The following is a 13,142-nucleotide window of genomic DNA, read 5'->3' on the forward strand; positions in this document are numbered from 1 at the left end:
ATTTTAGGGAAAGGTGGGGATGATGATAGAGCCAATAAACAGGAGTGAATTGGGACTGATGAGTGGGGGAAGCTTAGGGTTTTTTTAGGAACCCGGATAAGGTCATTTATTTTGGTATAAACAAAGAACAATGTCCTTGCAGAGCTAGAGAACCAATTAACACAGAGCAGAGCAATACAAAGTCCCTGCACATTAATACCACAATATTCCGATGTGGCTGGAGAAAATCCTCATTGTTCCAGTAGCTGAGGATTGGAGACAGGGTTCCAATAAGGGCTCAGACCTAATTACAGTATTTGCATTGTGAAATGCCCCCAACGTCATATAACGTCTTAGATGCTCTCTTCTAATGTATCAGGTTCCCTATCCCTCAGGGAGACAGGGCAGTCATGGGGTTAAGGCAGCGGACAGGGAGTCAGGTGTCAAGGGCTCTATTCCTGACTATCGTAGACTCTGTGTAATTTTCCCAGTCAGTGCCTCACTTACCCCATCTGAACCCTGCAGGCCTTAATTACTGCTTGATCCAACAGGCTGCCAAGCGCCCTGAGCTCTTAATGACCACACTTTTCAGGATCAGGCTCATAGGGGAGGTTTTTCAGAAGTGTCTGAGTTATGAGGCCAGGTTAATGGAACTTGTGCACCTTAGGCACTTTCTAAAAATTCCTAACCTAGACAAATCTTTCAGGGGAGTTTTGATTACATAAAAACGACAGGATTTGTCCCTATACGCCTACAATCCAGAAGGGGACCCGCCCAGCACCAGCTAACCAGGATGAGACGACTCAATTCAACTAGCTGGCCCGCTCCTAATTCAATGACAACAGTTTGTTTCATTCAAACTGAGTAATACAGTTGATGGCTGATAACATCTCACACCATTACAGCCGCCATTTCATTTGCCTCATAATTTCTGTACTTTGAAACAAAGTTTTAGTAGTTTTAAAGCAACGAGGACTTTTTCCACAGAGAAAAGCACGAACCTTTTTACAGGCATGTAACCCACAAAAAAACCCCATTTAGGTCCATTAGCAAATTTGGTCCAGTGTCTAGGCTCACAAATCCTCTTTAATGAATCAGCAAAAGCCCTTTAACTCTCAATTTCAAGGTAATTTCGTGGCTTCTTTAGTGCTTTGCAATCTAATTAGACTTCAGAGGAGAGATTGAAATGCAAGAAAAGAAATCAAACAGAGTGGCTTTAACAAACATTATGTATGGTTTCCAGCGATGTTGCAGACATTTTAGGAGGTTGTAGCTGAGGATGGAGCAGTTTAGGATGATGGATGGACCAAGACATTTGGAGATAGGCAGTAGATATAATGAAATAAAATCCCAGCTGAATTCCACAGCAGTCTACAAAATGGGAGACAGATAAGTTACCTCAGAGAGTCTTTTCCATCCGTAAGGGTCCAATGGGACCAGTTTTCAAATTTGGATGTTTTAGTATAGGCACCAAACTAAGCGTTAGGTGCCTTGTCACAGGTCAGGCCCGCTGTCGCACCTGCACACCCCCAGGCTCGGGGCTGTGTGGCCTAGCTGCCGGAGTCAGTCACTGTCAGGATGGGCTGCCACCTCAGTCGGGGGGGGGGGGCAGAGGCCAGGATGAGGGACCCAGGCCCTCCCTCTCCACTGGGTCCCAATCCAGGGCCCCCTCAGTGGCAGGGTTGCCTGCCACCAGCACAGCGGGGATCCGGCCGTAACACACCGAGCTAGCCTCCGGTTGTCCAACCAACTCCCCACAAAGACTCGCAGGGTTACTTGCTACCCGCTTCTTGTGGCTTCCTAGTTCCCTCAGTTCCTTCTCCCTCGGTCGCATCCAGCGCCTGGGGGTTGAGGGTTGCTGTCAGCTGGCTGGCCTTCGTGTCGTGAAGTGGCTGCAACCCTTCAGCAGGGGGCCAGCCAGCAGCACACCTCCTTCCCCTACAGCAGTCCACCCAGACTGAGCCAGCTGCTCCCTCTTATACTGGTGTTGCACTTTGAGCATGCCCAATAGGGCCGTGGGGGTGTGGCTTCCTCAGCCCACAGTGAGGGGTTAACCCCCCGCAGTCGGATGCAAGGCATGCATGCCCCGTCACATGCCTACAAAAGGGATTTAAGTGTCTTTTGGCCTCAAAATTTGAAAATTGAGCCTCTAATTTCTGTAATTCTGAAAAATCTAATCTGCCTCAAAATGGCCCTATTTTGTGAATTTTAAAATTAATTTAGTGCACGTGGAAGGTGCTAGAGTCTGAAGTGTTTTCTTTATCTACAGAACAGGTTCTGCATGGGCAACACCAATACAAATTTCCCTGTGTGGCCCCTACATAACCCCTGCAATATCTCTTCTCTCCAGTCTGAAAAGACCACATCTAATTTAAGGCTGAGCAGGGAGTTTCATTTTCCATCTGCACCATCTCTAGCATAGAAGGTGGAACAGCTGGTCACGCAGGGCAGGAAAGTGTTAGGGGCAACAAAAGGCCTGGTAATTGTTTGTAAGGGGGACTGCAGATAGAGTTTATGGTTTTAGGTTTGTCTAAGGCAGCAAAACTCCTCCATCCAGCCTGGGTTTCCATGGCCCTTTTAATCCTTGACCTTTCTGCTGAGGCGAACAATAAAGGGGCCTTGTCAGGGCAGTTTTCATGAAGCAGACCCCTCCTCTCAAAGGTCGGGGGAAGCCAGCAGCTTATTTCAGCTGAGCAATTAAACCCAGCTGTCAGATGGGAATGACTTTTCATCTCTGCAGATTGCACCGATATTTGAACTTGGCTCCAAGGTGATAAGCACCTGAATCCAGCAATTCCACTTCAAAGGCAGGCATTACTATCTTAAAGTGAGCTCACCTATATATAAAAAGAAAAGGAGTACTTGTGGCACCTTAGAAACTAACCAATTTATTTGAGCATAAGCTTTCGTGAGCTACAGCTCACTTCATCGGATGCATAAAAGTGGAAAATGCAGTGAGGATGTTTTTATAAACACAGATCATGAAAAAATGGGTGTTTATCACTTCAAAAGGTTTTCTCTCCCCCCACTCCACTCTCCTGCTCGTAATAGCTTATCTAAAGTGATCACTCTCCTTACAATGTGTATGATAATCAAGGTGGGCGTTGGAGAGGTTTTAGTTGGGGGCTGAAGGTGATGGCTAGTGGCGTTCTGTTATTTTCTTTGTTAGGCCTGTCCTGTAGTAGGTGACTTGTGGGTACTCTTCTGGCTCTGTCAATCTGTTTCTTCACTTCAGCAGGTGGGTATTGTAGTTGTAAAAATGCTTGATAGAGATCTTGTAGGTGGATTTGTGCTGGAAATGGCCCACCTTGATTATCATACACATTGTAAGGAGAGTGATCACTTTAGATAAGCTATTACGAGCAGGAGAGTGGGGTGGGGGGAGAGAAAACCTTTTGAAGTGATAAACACCCATTTTTTCATGATCTGTGTGTATAAAAACATCCTCACTGCGTTTTCCACTTTTATGCATCCGATGAAGTGAGCTGTAGCTCACGAAAGCTTATGCTCAAATAAATTGGTTAGTCTCTAAGGTGCCACAAGTACTCCTTTTCTTTTTGCGAATACAGACTAACACGGCTGCTGCTCTGACACCTATATAGAGAGAGAGAGACTTTCAGAAGAAGCATGGTTTTAACGCTATGCAAGTGTGCTACATAATGACCACAGCAGTTATTAATATTCCAGAAGTCAACAACTGCAGGCTTCATTACAGAGTAGCCAAACCTAGTGCGGTGTCATTTCCTTTCTAAGCAATTAGTTGCCTGTTCCCTTTAAGAGTTTGCAATACAAGAGCTGCCACACGGACTGCACTTGTGCATTTGTCTCTGCCTGTGGTATTTTCATGACAGCTTCCATGTTTGTGCTATTTCAACCGGTCAGGGCGCTGTTACTGAGCCACATCAATATTTGTCAGTTCAGCTTTAAAACCCCTTCTGATTAAAATATATATATATATATAGCTCATCCCAGCAACCACACAATTTCTGGCTATAAGTCTTCATGTTACAACACCTTCTAACACACAGTTGTCAGGAGCCATTGTACACCAGCTCCCAGAATGAGAGGGAGAAACCAGATATTATAAAGAGACTCATATCTGTAATGCACGTTCTGTTACATCTTAAAGAAAGGGCTAGGTACTGAAGTGCACTTGCTTGGATCTCTAGGGAAATCACTCCAAGTTCTTCATTAATCAGGCTCGTGAGCCACTAACTAGGCTACCTAAGCTTCTTTAGAGGCATTTAATCTTCACTGTATAAAGTATTAAGGTTCAGAATATCCTGGGGCACAACCAGGCTGATATCAAGTGAAAGTCATTTTCATTTTTAAATAATTGGTTGGGGGGGTTGTTGTTGTTATTACTGATGCACATTTTATTCACAAAATGTAAAACAATGAATCAGAGGCACCATTTCAAAAATATAGTGTAAGTAAGATTGTCAGAAGTAGGAGCCGGAAGTTAGATTCCTAAATCCGTATCTAGGTACCTAATCAAATGGCCGGAATTTCAAGAGTGCTGAGCAGTCATTTGTTCCTAATGATACCAGTTGCCCAAGGCGTGCGCAGCACTTTCTCTGGGTGCCTGGCACTTTTGAAAAACAGTCCATTTATTGAGGTGCTTAAAGCAGGATTTAGGAGCCTAGCTTTAGTCTTCTGTCTTTGAAAATCTTGGGCCAAAAGTCTAAAATGCTACAGTTTACCTTGACGTCACTAGTGTGTATGGGTTGGCTGTGCAGAAGGCTGTACTTTATATATGACTATATATATAATGTGCTGCAGTGTCCTGAATTTGTTGGCTAAGTGTTGAAGACTTCAAGACCAGGTATATTGCACGGCTGCAGTACAGGCAAGGGGTGATTAAGCTGTGAATAACTGAGGCCAGGTCATTATTTGCCAGGATGGGATGGAGTCTCCTTGCCAACTGGAGATGGTGGGGTCTGGAGGTCTAAGTATTTTACAGACCAGGCCTGTATTTGTCCGAAAATCTCTGTGCAATTTCATGTAACTCTAGTGCATGGCTGAAGGAGGGAATTATCTTTGCAGTAAAAGTCCTTATTACTAGAACTGAGCAAATAATTTAGGGGAAATATATACACATAAAAACATTTAATTCAATTCAACCTAAAACTGATTTTTTTGTTTTGTTTCAAGTCATTTTGGGGTGTTTTTCACCCTTTGTTTTATTTTTGTTATTTTTTGTTTATTTGTTTTTGTTTTAAAGTTAGCTAAATTTCTAAGCAAAACACCATTTGAAAAAGGCTGAAAGAGACAAGCTTTCGAGCTTGCACAGACCTGAAGAAGAGTTCTGGGTACGTTTAAAAGCTTGTCTTTCTCACCAAGAGAAACCGATCCAAGAAAAGATATTACCTCTTCCATCTTGTCTCCCTAATATTCTGAGACCCACACAGCTAAAATAACACTGCAAGTTGCTAATATGATGGCGCATACAACTAGGAATGTTTCCAGTTTTCTTGCCATGGCATATGAAACAACAACCTATAAAAGGAGCCATTTGCAGGGGCCTGGAGTGGCAAATTCCCCACAGGCCTTTAGAAGATGGTGTTGGGGACACTGGGCATGGCCACTAGGTAACTCGAGGGGATGGAAGACCACGAGTGTCGATGAAGCCCCCCTCGCACTAGGCCCAAGTGTCCTTGCCCCCCCCCCCCCCCCACCTGGAGGCACTCGCAGCAGCTATGCTGAGGATCTGCAACAATATGTTGCAGAGTCAGACTGCCTGAAACTACACAAGGCCAAACAAGACAGATATGGAAGAACAATGCTGAATAAAGCAGCTTTATGTATGATTTAACAGCTGGTACAGAGAACAAGGTAACTAGTTGGGAACTGGATTGGCTGGCTATATGGATACTTAGGGCAGCTTGCTCTTGGATAAGTATGCTGAAGAAAGGATGTATAAAAGCCTGTGTAACTTCCTGCTCTGTGTGCAGGATTTGAGATTCTAATCTCCCTGTACCTTCTTTGAAGCTTCAAATAAACTTTTCTGCTTCTCCACCCCGTTGTGATTATTGGGTGATGCATACCGGGCAGCGAACCCCAACACCGCCCCCCCCCCCCCCCCCCCCCCCGCTGTTGCTCGCCTCTGGCACTGGGTGCTGGCAACAATGGGAATGTCTTGATCTCGTTGCTAGTGGAAACCGTTAACATTAGTGGAACCTCACCCTGTAGAATCATCTAAAGCCTTCCCTGTCATTTCTCCAAAGAGCAGTGGGGACATACATCACTGTCCTATTGCATCAGCCCAACTGACTCAATTAATACAGGGCTGCAAAATGCTCGTGTAAAATTCTTGCTTCCAACTGAAGCAGGTTGTCCTGCCTCTTGTAAATACCAAATATGTGGAGCTTTGCCAATGGGTTCTGTGCCCAGAATCTGGGGGCTGTGGGTCCAGATGTGCCCTAGTCCATGGCTACTTCATGCCCTTTTGCCCTAACGTGAATGCCTGAGTTCAGTGATGGTCTTTTGTAAGGGATGGCATTAGAGACAGGCAGAACCTGCAACATTTGGATGTGGACATTCAACAGCAGGGGTTTGGTACCGGTCCATTATATATCACAGGGCTACACATGAAGTCCACAGCTGGACTCAAGTTTCCCCAAAGTGTGAGTCTGGGGTTTTGGCTCAGACCTGTCTCTCGTTAGTGCAGTACTCATTGGGCCAAATTAATGCCTGATGCAACTCTATTATTATCAGTGCGCCACAGATAAATTTGGCCCACTGTATACACTTGTATGCTGCAGCCTAGGAAGTCTTTAATTAACACAAGCTAGGTATTAGAGCAAGGAGTTATCAGTTTTGTGGGCCATATTGCTGAATATAGATGTATAGTAATGTATCCAGTATATCAATCTGGAACTAACAAAACTTCCCAAGGGTTATGTCCAGTATATGGTATCGCCTTTCTGACTCTTGCCTTTGGCCCTGTGCCAAGTACGATTCAAACCATGTGACTTCTCTTGGCATGTTATAAGATAAAATATATCTGTCCCAAAGATGAGCAAGACCCTGACAGAAGCCCTCGAGCAAGAACCATGCTTAAACATGGGCTTTACTTGCACTGTTCTACCACAGTGTGGACAGGGCCTTAGATAAAGCAGTTGCCTACTTTCCTCTTTTGTTAGTCTTGATTTCATCTCATTCTGCCTTTCACTCCCTCCTTATACATACATTTTGGCAGTCATACGATGGATTATCATCAGCTGTGTGAGTTGGGGGAGAAAACTCACTACGTGGAAAGTTTAAAAAGCAGGAAGCATTCAAACCACACTCCTCTGGGCAATGTGTTGTGACATTGACAATACCACAATCAGATCGAATAAGCCTGTCTTTCTTCATTAACATGAGCGTTTGCGATAGGCTTCCTTGTTCCAATAATTTATTAAAACCCAGCAATTGACAGCATGGGGGTGACTTGCAAATATCTCTGCTACCCTGCAGTTTCCTGAATTTGCAACGGCACTGTCCTACCCATTAGGTAACATTCACATCATGTGTCTCTGCAGAACGGTTTGAGAAACACAGGAGTTTCTAGCACATAACAGCTCACAATGGGGGCACAGGGAAGCTTAGGAAGCTGAATGTTTCTATTAGAGATGGGCCTGCAACAAAACACCTCTGATCCTTTTTCAGATCTGGAGCTTTGTTTCACATCCAATTCACATCTCTACAATCCACTGAACAAAAACCCTGAATCTGGACTTTGCAGAAGATCAGATCCACATTGAAAATCAGGGGCTTGGGCCTATTTCCAATTTCTACACTGTCTTTGAATCCACTTTGTCATTTAAAAATAAAACTGTAAAAAAATGTCGGTGCATTCGTTAGAAAGTAAACCCCAGTTTCAAGGCTGACTGAAGGGAACGCTGTCTGGGAAATGACCAAGTGAAAGAAAAGGACGTATTGCTCATAAGGACACACCAGCCAGAGGCACCTAATGAGACACCACCCGATTTGTCCTGATGAGTCAGGTTCTTAAGCTGATGCAATCAAGATTGGAATGTGGTGAGACCTGACAAGCTGCCATGGCCTCCACAGCCCACCAGGTGTCAGCACCTCAGCAGAGAAGAGCCACAAACTGCATCCACATCCTCTTTAGGACCCCCGCCCTCCCGCACATGGTGCAACAAATGCTGAGACATTGCATCATGTTGCAAAATTGGGGGGTTTATTCTTCCTTGTTGTTAAATGATCAGGCGCAGGATTAAGGACCACAATGAAGAAGAGTTCATGTCGGTTAAAAAATCCATTTTAACTGTTTCAGGATCTCCAAACTTCATTGACTTGCAGTCAGGGCCTCCTTGCCCTAAATCCATGTAGAACACAAAGGAGATGGTTCCAGCCAGGACAAAAATATTAATCCTGTGTTTACTTCTTGCTCTGTTAACCAGGGAAGCCAATCATTCAATTAACCACCTGAAGAGTCCATGCTCAACTGCAAGGTTACCAGTCTCCAGAGGCAAGAGTAGTGCAGAGTGGGTTTCACATTCTGCATTTGAGGCTTTTCACTAAAATCAAGAAGGTGGTGGGTTCTCTTGGACACAAAGAACAGGGTTATAAATGCAGTTTTAGGGGCCTAGTCTCCATTTGATATACAAGTTTCACTAGTTAACATTGATTGGAGTTCCATTAATACATTATAATACTGTGCTTAGAGCTTATTGTAGCCTGGTTCATCTCCGGATCTCAGAATGCTTTACATAGGTGGTTGCTTTACCGGCTTTAACAAACGGGCTAAGGCATGGAAGGGTGAATGACTTGCCCAGCGTCACAAAGCAAGGCAATGGGAGAGCTAGGGCTAGAACCTTGGCATGCTGGTTTCTACTCTGCAGCTATAATCAGCACACCATATGGTGAGCACAAATACACCCCCTTCTAAAGTTCTGAATATTTTGATAGTCCATACAGGAAGAGGGCATTCTGAAACTGGTTTCTTACCCACCTTGCTTTCAAACTCAATCACATCTGCAAAGATCCCCTCCCCTCTGTTCTAGGGGTGGGCAGAATACTGACATTCTCAATTTTCAATGAGAAACCAAAATTTTTGCAAAAATGTTAGTTTCCCACCCAGTCCTGCTCCAAGCCAAACTGTTTATCTCTCTGTTATGAAGAGCCTACTCATTCACAGCTTAATTAACAGCTACACAATTCACCTAGCCAGAATGCTAATTTGGGATTCACTGTTGGAATTTAGAGGTTTCAGAATAGCAGCCGTGTTAGTCTGTATTCGCAAAAAGAAAGGGAGTACTTGTGGCACCTTAGAGACTAACCAATTTATTTGAGCATAAGCTTTTGTGAGCTACAGCTCACTTCATTGGAATTGGAATTGTAAGTAACCAGTGTTTTCTCATCCACAGAAGAGGTACCGCATGGGCAAGCTACCCCCCACATGAAAGGGCATTACTGTGCTCTGCAGAGACTGTCAATAAGGGCATCCGTCAGTACCAGTTGTGAAGGTGGTTCTGGAATTTGCATACTTGCACACTGCAAAATGGACAAAGCCCATGAACTCATTTCAGATAGCTACCAAACAGCCATCAGCTGGAAGCAGATTTTGGTCACTACCCATGTGGGACAAATCTGAACTGATGACCTAAAAAAGGGACCTTAATCCTATTACCAGTCTCCTGAGCTGCCGGGGCCTAATTTGTTAGGTATTTAAAAAATTGACAGATACCTTAGCCTTGCAAAACCATCATGAACATTTACTAGCCCAGGCACAAAATCTACTTGCTCACCTTTGTGGTGAAAGCAGTTTAGGACAGAGTGTCTCTTCACATTTGTTTGTATACAGCCAAGCTCATTTTGCCTGCTGCCACAATAAAAATAGTAATCATTATTGGCCCCCATAGAGTGGGCTGAATTACTTCCATTTTTTCTGTGGGTAACACTATGACAGATATCAGAGTAAGATCAGCTGGTTAATGCCTTCTTTGCTTCAGTCAGCATGGTTTGAGCAAGGTTTACTAGTCTGTGCAATAAATTACTGACGGATTTAGTCTGTTGTCACACACAAATTCAATCTGGTTCTCTTAGGCCGTACAAATAATAGGATAACCCCCATATGTGCTCTTATCATGCTGCAGACCATAAACCTTTATCCCCAGTGAAATGATTAGCCCTGCAAGATTTCCTGTGTCTTTGCAAAATAAACATGAATTACTTATTTATTCTTATAAATCTCAATAGGTGGACTTGTGTGTACCATGCACTTCTTGATTAATAGGAATTTGTGTTTCTCTGGAATATCAGAATATTTGAATGGGGGAAAAGGAATTTATCTTACAGGATTTGCCTATATTCATTTCTCTCTTACTGCACATATGTGAAGGTTGAATTGGCTCATATTGGTTAATGGTAAGAAACATGCTGTAGACCAGCTTGCATAAAAGATGCGTGTTTAATGGTGAATGGCACAGGTTAATAATGAATCTGAGCCCATCATTTTCTGATGCTTGATGATGATGACTAGTAATTGGGTTCCTTTTGCATAGATGGCATCTCCAATTCTAGCTAAAGGATATTCGCCATTTATTGTTAACAATATAGAGTCTATGACACACAGCTGAAAAGTTCTCATTCCATCCAGTAAAACTGTCATACGTACTCACACTTGCTAGTTTATCACAATACTATACCGCTTAGTTAAGTATTATTATTATTTGTGTTATGGTAGAGCCTAGGAGCTCCAGTCATGGACCGGGACCCCATTGCGCCAGGAGCTGTACAAACACAGAACAAAATGACAATCCCTGCCCTGAGGTGCTTCTAATCTCACTAGACAGGACAGACACAGGATGGGGGAAGGGGCATCACATCCAAGCAGAGTGAACAACATGATGGTAGCAAAGTCATGGTAGTTCCATGATTTTTTTCTGTTTTGGTGTGTTTAGGAAGGAGGGGATCGGCTAAAGGGAAGAGGCATTGAAGGGAAGGAGGCAGGGGGGCAGGGAAGAGGGTCAGAGGAGTGAGGTTGGGGTGAAGAGATTGTGAAAGAGGGTAGAAGCAAGCAGCCAATTAGCCCAGCACAGAGCGGAGAAAGTCCAGTCAACACTGCAGAAAATTGAAGGACCCAAAGTCCCTGCTGTGGCTGTTTCTGTTCCTACTGGCTGGGGTCTCTGGCTAGCTCCTCTGCAGCTTTCGCCCAAGGTCACATGGTGCAGGGGGAGGGGAGACACCACCTGTGAGGGGGCCCCTCGGGACAGTACTTGAGTTGAGGAAGGTGCTGGGGGGAGGGGTGGCCCCAGCTGGACCTTGTTTTCTCCTCTCCCCTCTGGTGCAGCAGTCCATGCTTTGGCTGCTTCTGGAGTCCATGTCCTTGCATATGCCCTAACTTGGACTACCTGTTACTCTGACTCATCTCTAAAATGATAGCATCACATTTCTAGAACACACTGTTTTTTAATCTGTCTCGGGGTGTTTGTACAGAGATGATGCACCATATCTGTGTATCAGCCCCTCATTAATCTTTAGCATGGAAGGGTTTTGTTTTAGAATCACAAGCTGCAACAGCAGTTCTGCATTAATGCCCGTCAACAGATTGCCCACATCACAGAACACGTTGCCCTTTTCAGAAATGCCCGGCATCTCGTGTTTCCGACCTGTGATCTCATTCACCTTATTGGAAAAGCAGAAACACAATAAGTACATAGGCAGATCGTGGCGCTAACGTCACGGCTCTTTCTATTCTGCCTCTGGCTAATTACAACCACTGTCAGTGGGACTGAAATGAGCATTGCTTGCTTCATTATTAAGGCAACCACACAAGATTCAATCACGCACGCCACACAAACTGTCCATTTTATTAATGAAAGAGTTGAGAATTACATTCCATTCAGAAATAAATATTTGCTCGGCTACCTGCCGTTTGTTGTGTCACAGTGTGTACCAGGGATCAGATGTATGATTCAGCTTTCCATAGTGGCCGTTCAAATTCAACACAGCTTCTCAATTTCCCAGGAGATAAATTATGATGTCGTGGTGTGGCTGTCTGGAAACATCCTAGCTTTCATATCAGCTGAGGAGGGTAGCTGTACCAGAGCCACTTGGACGGTAGGACAATCCTTCTCAGTACTTTTCACCTTGGGAGCAATATAAACATATCTGGCATTTCGCAAACAGGATCTACCCTTTGGAGACTCTGTATGCAAGCAGTTTTATCCCAGAGTTACAGATTGGGAAACTGAGGCATGTAGGTTCTATGATTTCCCCATGGGCACAGAAGGACTCAGTGTCAGGGCTGTAATTAGTACTCAGGAGTTCCTGGTACTCAGATAAGTACCTGAGTATCAGAGAAAGTATCAGCTGTTCAGGCCTCTGATGACAAGATCATCACCTACTGCCTCGGTTTTACCAAATACTCTATCCTGAGCACACCGACACAAAGCACTGTTACAATGCCAACACGTACTCTCCTGGCCCAAGACCATCCCAGCCAGGGCCGTCCTTAGGCATATGCAGCATACACGGCTGCGTAGGGCACCCGAAAATTTGGGGCACCATTCCCCTTGCTGGCCATGGCTGGAATCCTCTCGTCTCCACCCCCAACCCCGGCCCCTCCCTCCCTTCTCAGCCAGCTGGCTGAAGGCCCCAGCCCTGGGGATCCCAGAGTGGCGTGGCCAGTCGCTGGCGGTGCGGCATCCCAGCCCACCGCCGCCCAGAGCGGAGTCCCTCCCTGGACCCTGCCTGCCTGCGCCACTCGGTCTCCGGCGCGGGCTGGGTCGGGGCCAGGACAGGAGGAGCGAAACTTCCATGTGAGTTGGAGGGGGTTCTGAGTGGGGGGGGGGGGGGGGGGCTTAAAGTGACAATGCACTCACTGTCTCTCACACTTCCCTAACACACACACACACACACTGGCTCTCTCAACAAAAACACCGCTCTCTCCAAAGTGACTGCCATTCACTACTGTCTCAGATTCATGCCCGCTGAGAAGGAGCCCCCATGTTTGCAGTGCTGAGTGGCATCTTCCTTGTGCTTTGTACAGTCTGAATACAATAGTTTCTAAAGCACTTTGACATCCTTTGGAAATAAGGATGCTGAAGAGCCCATATCCTGGAGGCCTCGCAATGCAGCGACCTCCCTTTTGTCTGATGTGGGCTGGAGCAAAGTCCAACAGTGCTTCATCTTAACCAGCCAGAGGGATT

At 45.1% G+C, this 13,142-nt stretch overlaps 1 protein-coding gene across 3 annotated transcripts in view; it reads right to left on the minus strand.

The window, feature by feature from the left end:
* KLHDC4 (kelch domain containing 4) overlaps positions 1–1,920 on the minus strand; it is a 51,817-nt gene extending 49,897 nt beyond the window's left edge. Inside the window, exons 1-3 of one of the 3 annotated variants that reach the window (XM_043526263.1) lie at positions 1,756–1,920; positions 1,205–1,350; positions 868–869 (exon numbers count right to left, since the gene is read on the minus strand). The gene's annotated coding sequence lies outside the window, so the exon portion shown is untranslated. Of the gene's footprint in view, positions 1–867; positions 870–1,204; positions 1,351–1,377 lie in introns of all 3 variants that reach the window. The other 2 variants (XM_043526264.1, XM_037877906.2) reach the window with 2 other exon arrangements.
* Between the last annotated feature and the right edge of the window lie 11,222 nt (positions 1,921–13,142).

Source organism: Chelonia mydas, chromosome 12 (assembly GCF_015237465.2).
Source record: "Chelonia mydas isolate rCheMyd1 chromosome 12, rCheMyd1.pri.v2, whole genome shotgun sequence".
Taxonomy (NCBI): domain Eukaryota; kingdom Metazoa; phylum Chordata; order Testudines; family Cheloniidae; genus Chelonia; species Chelonia mydas.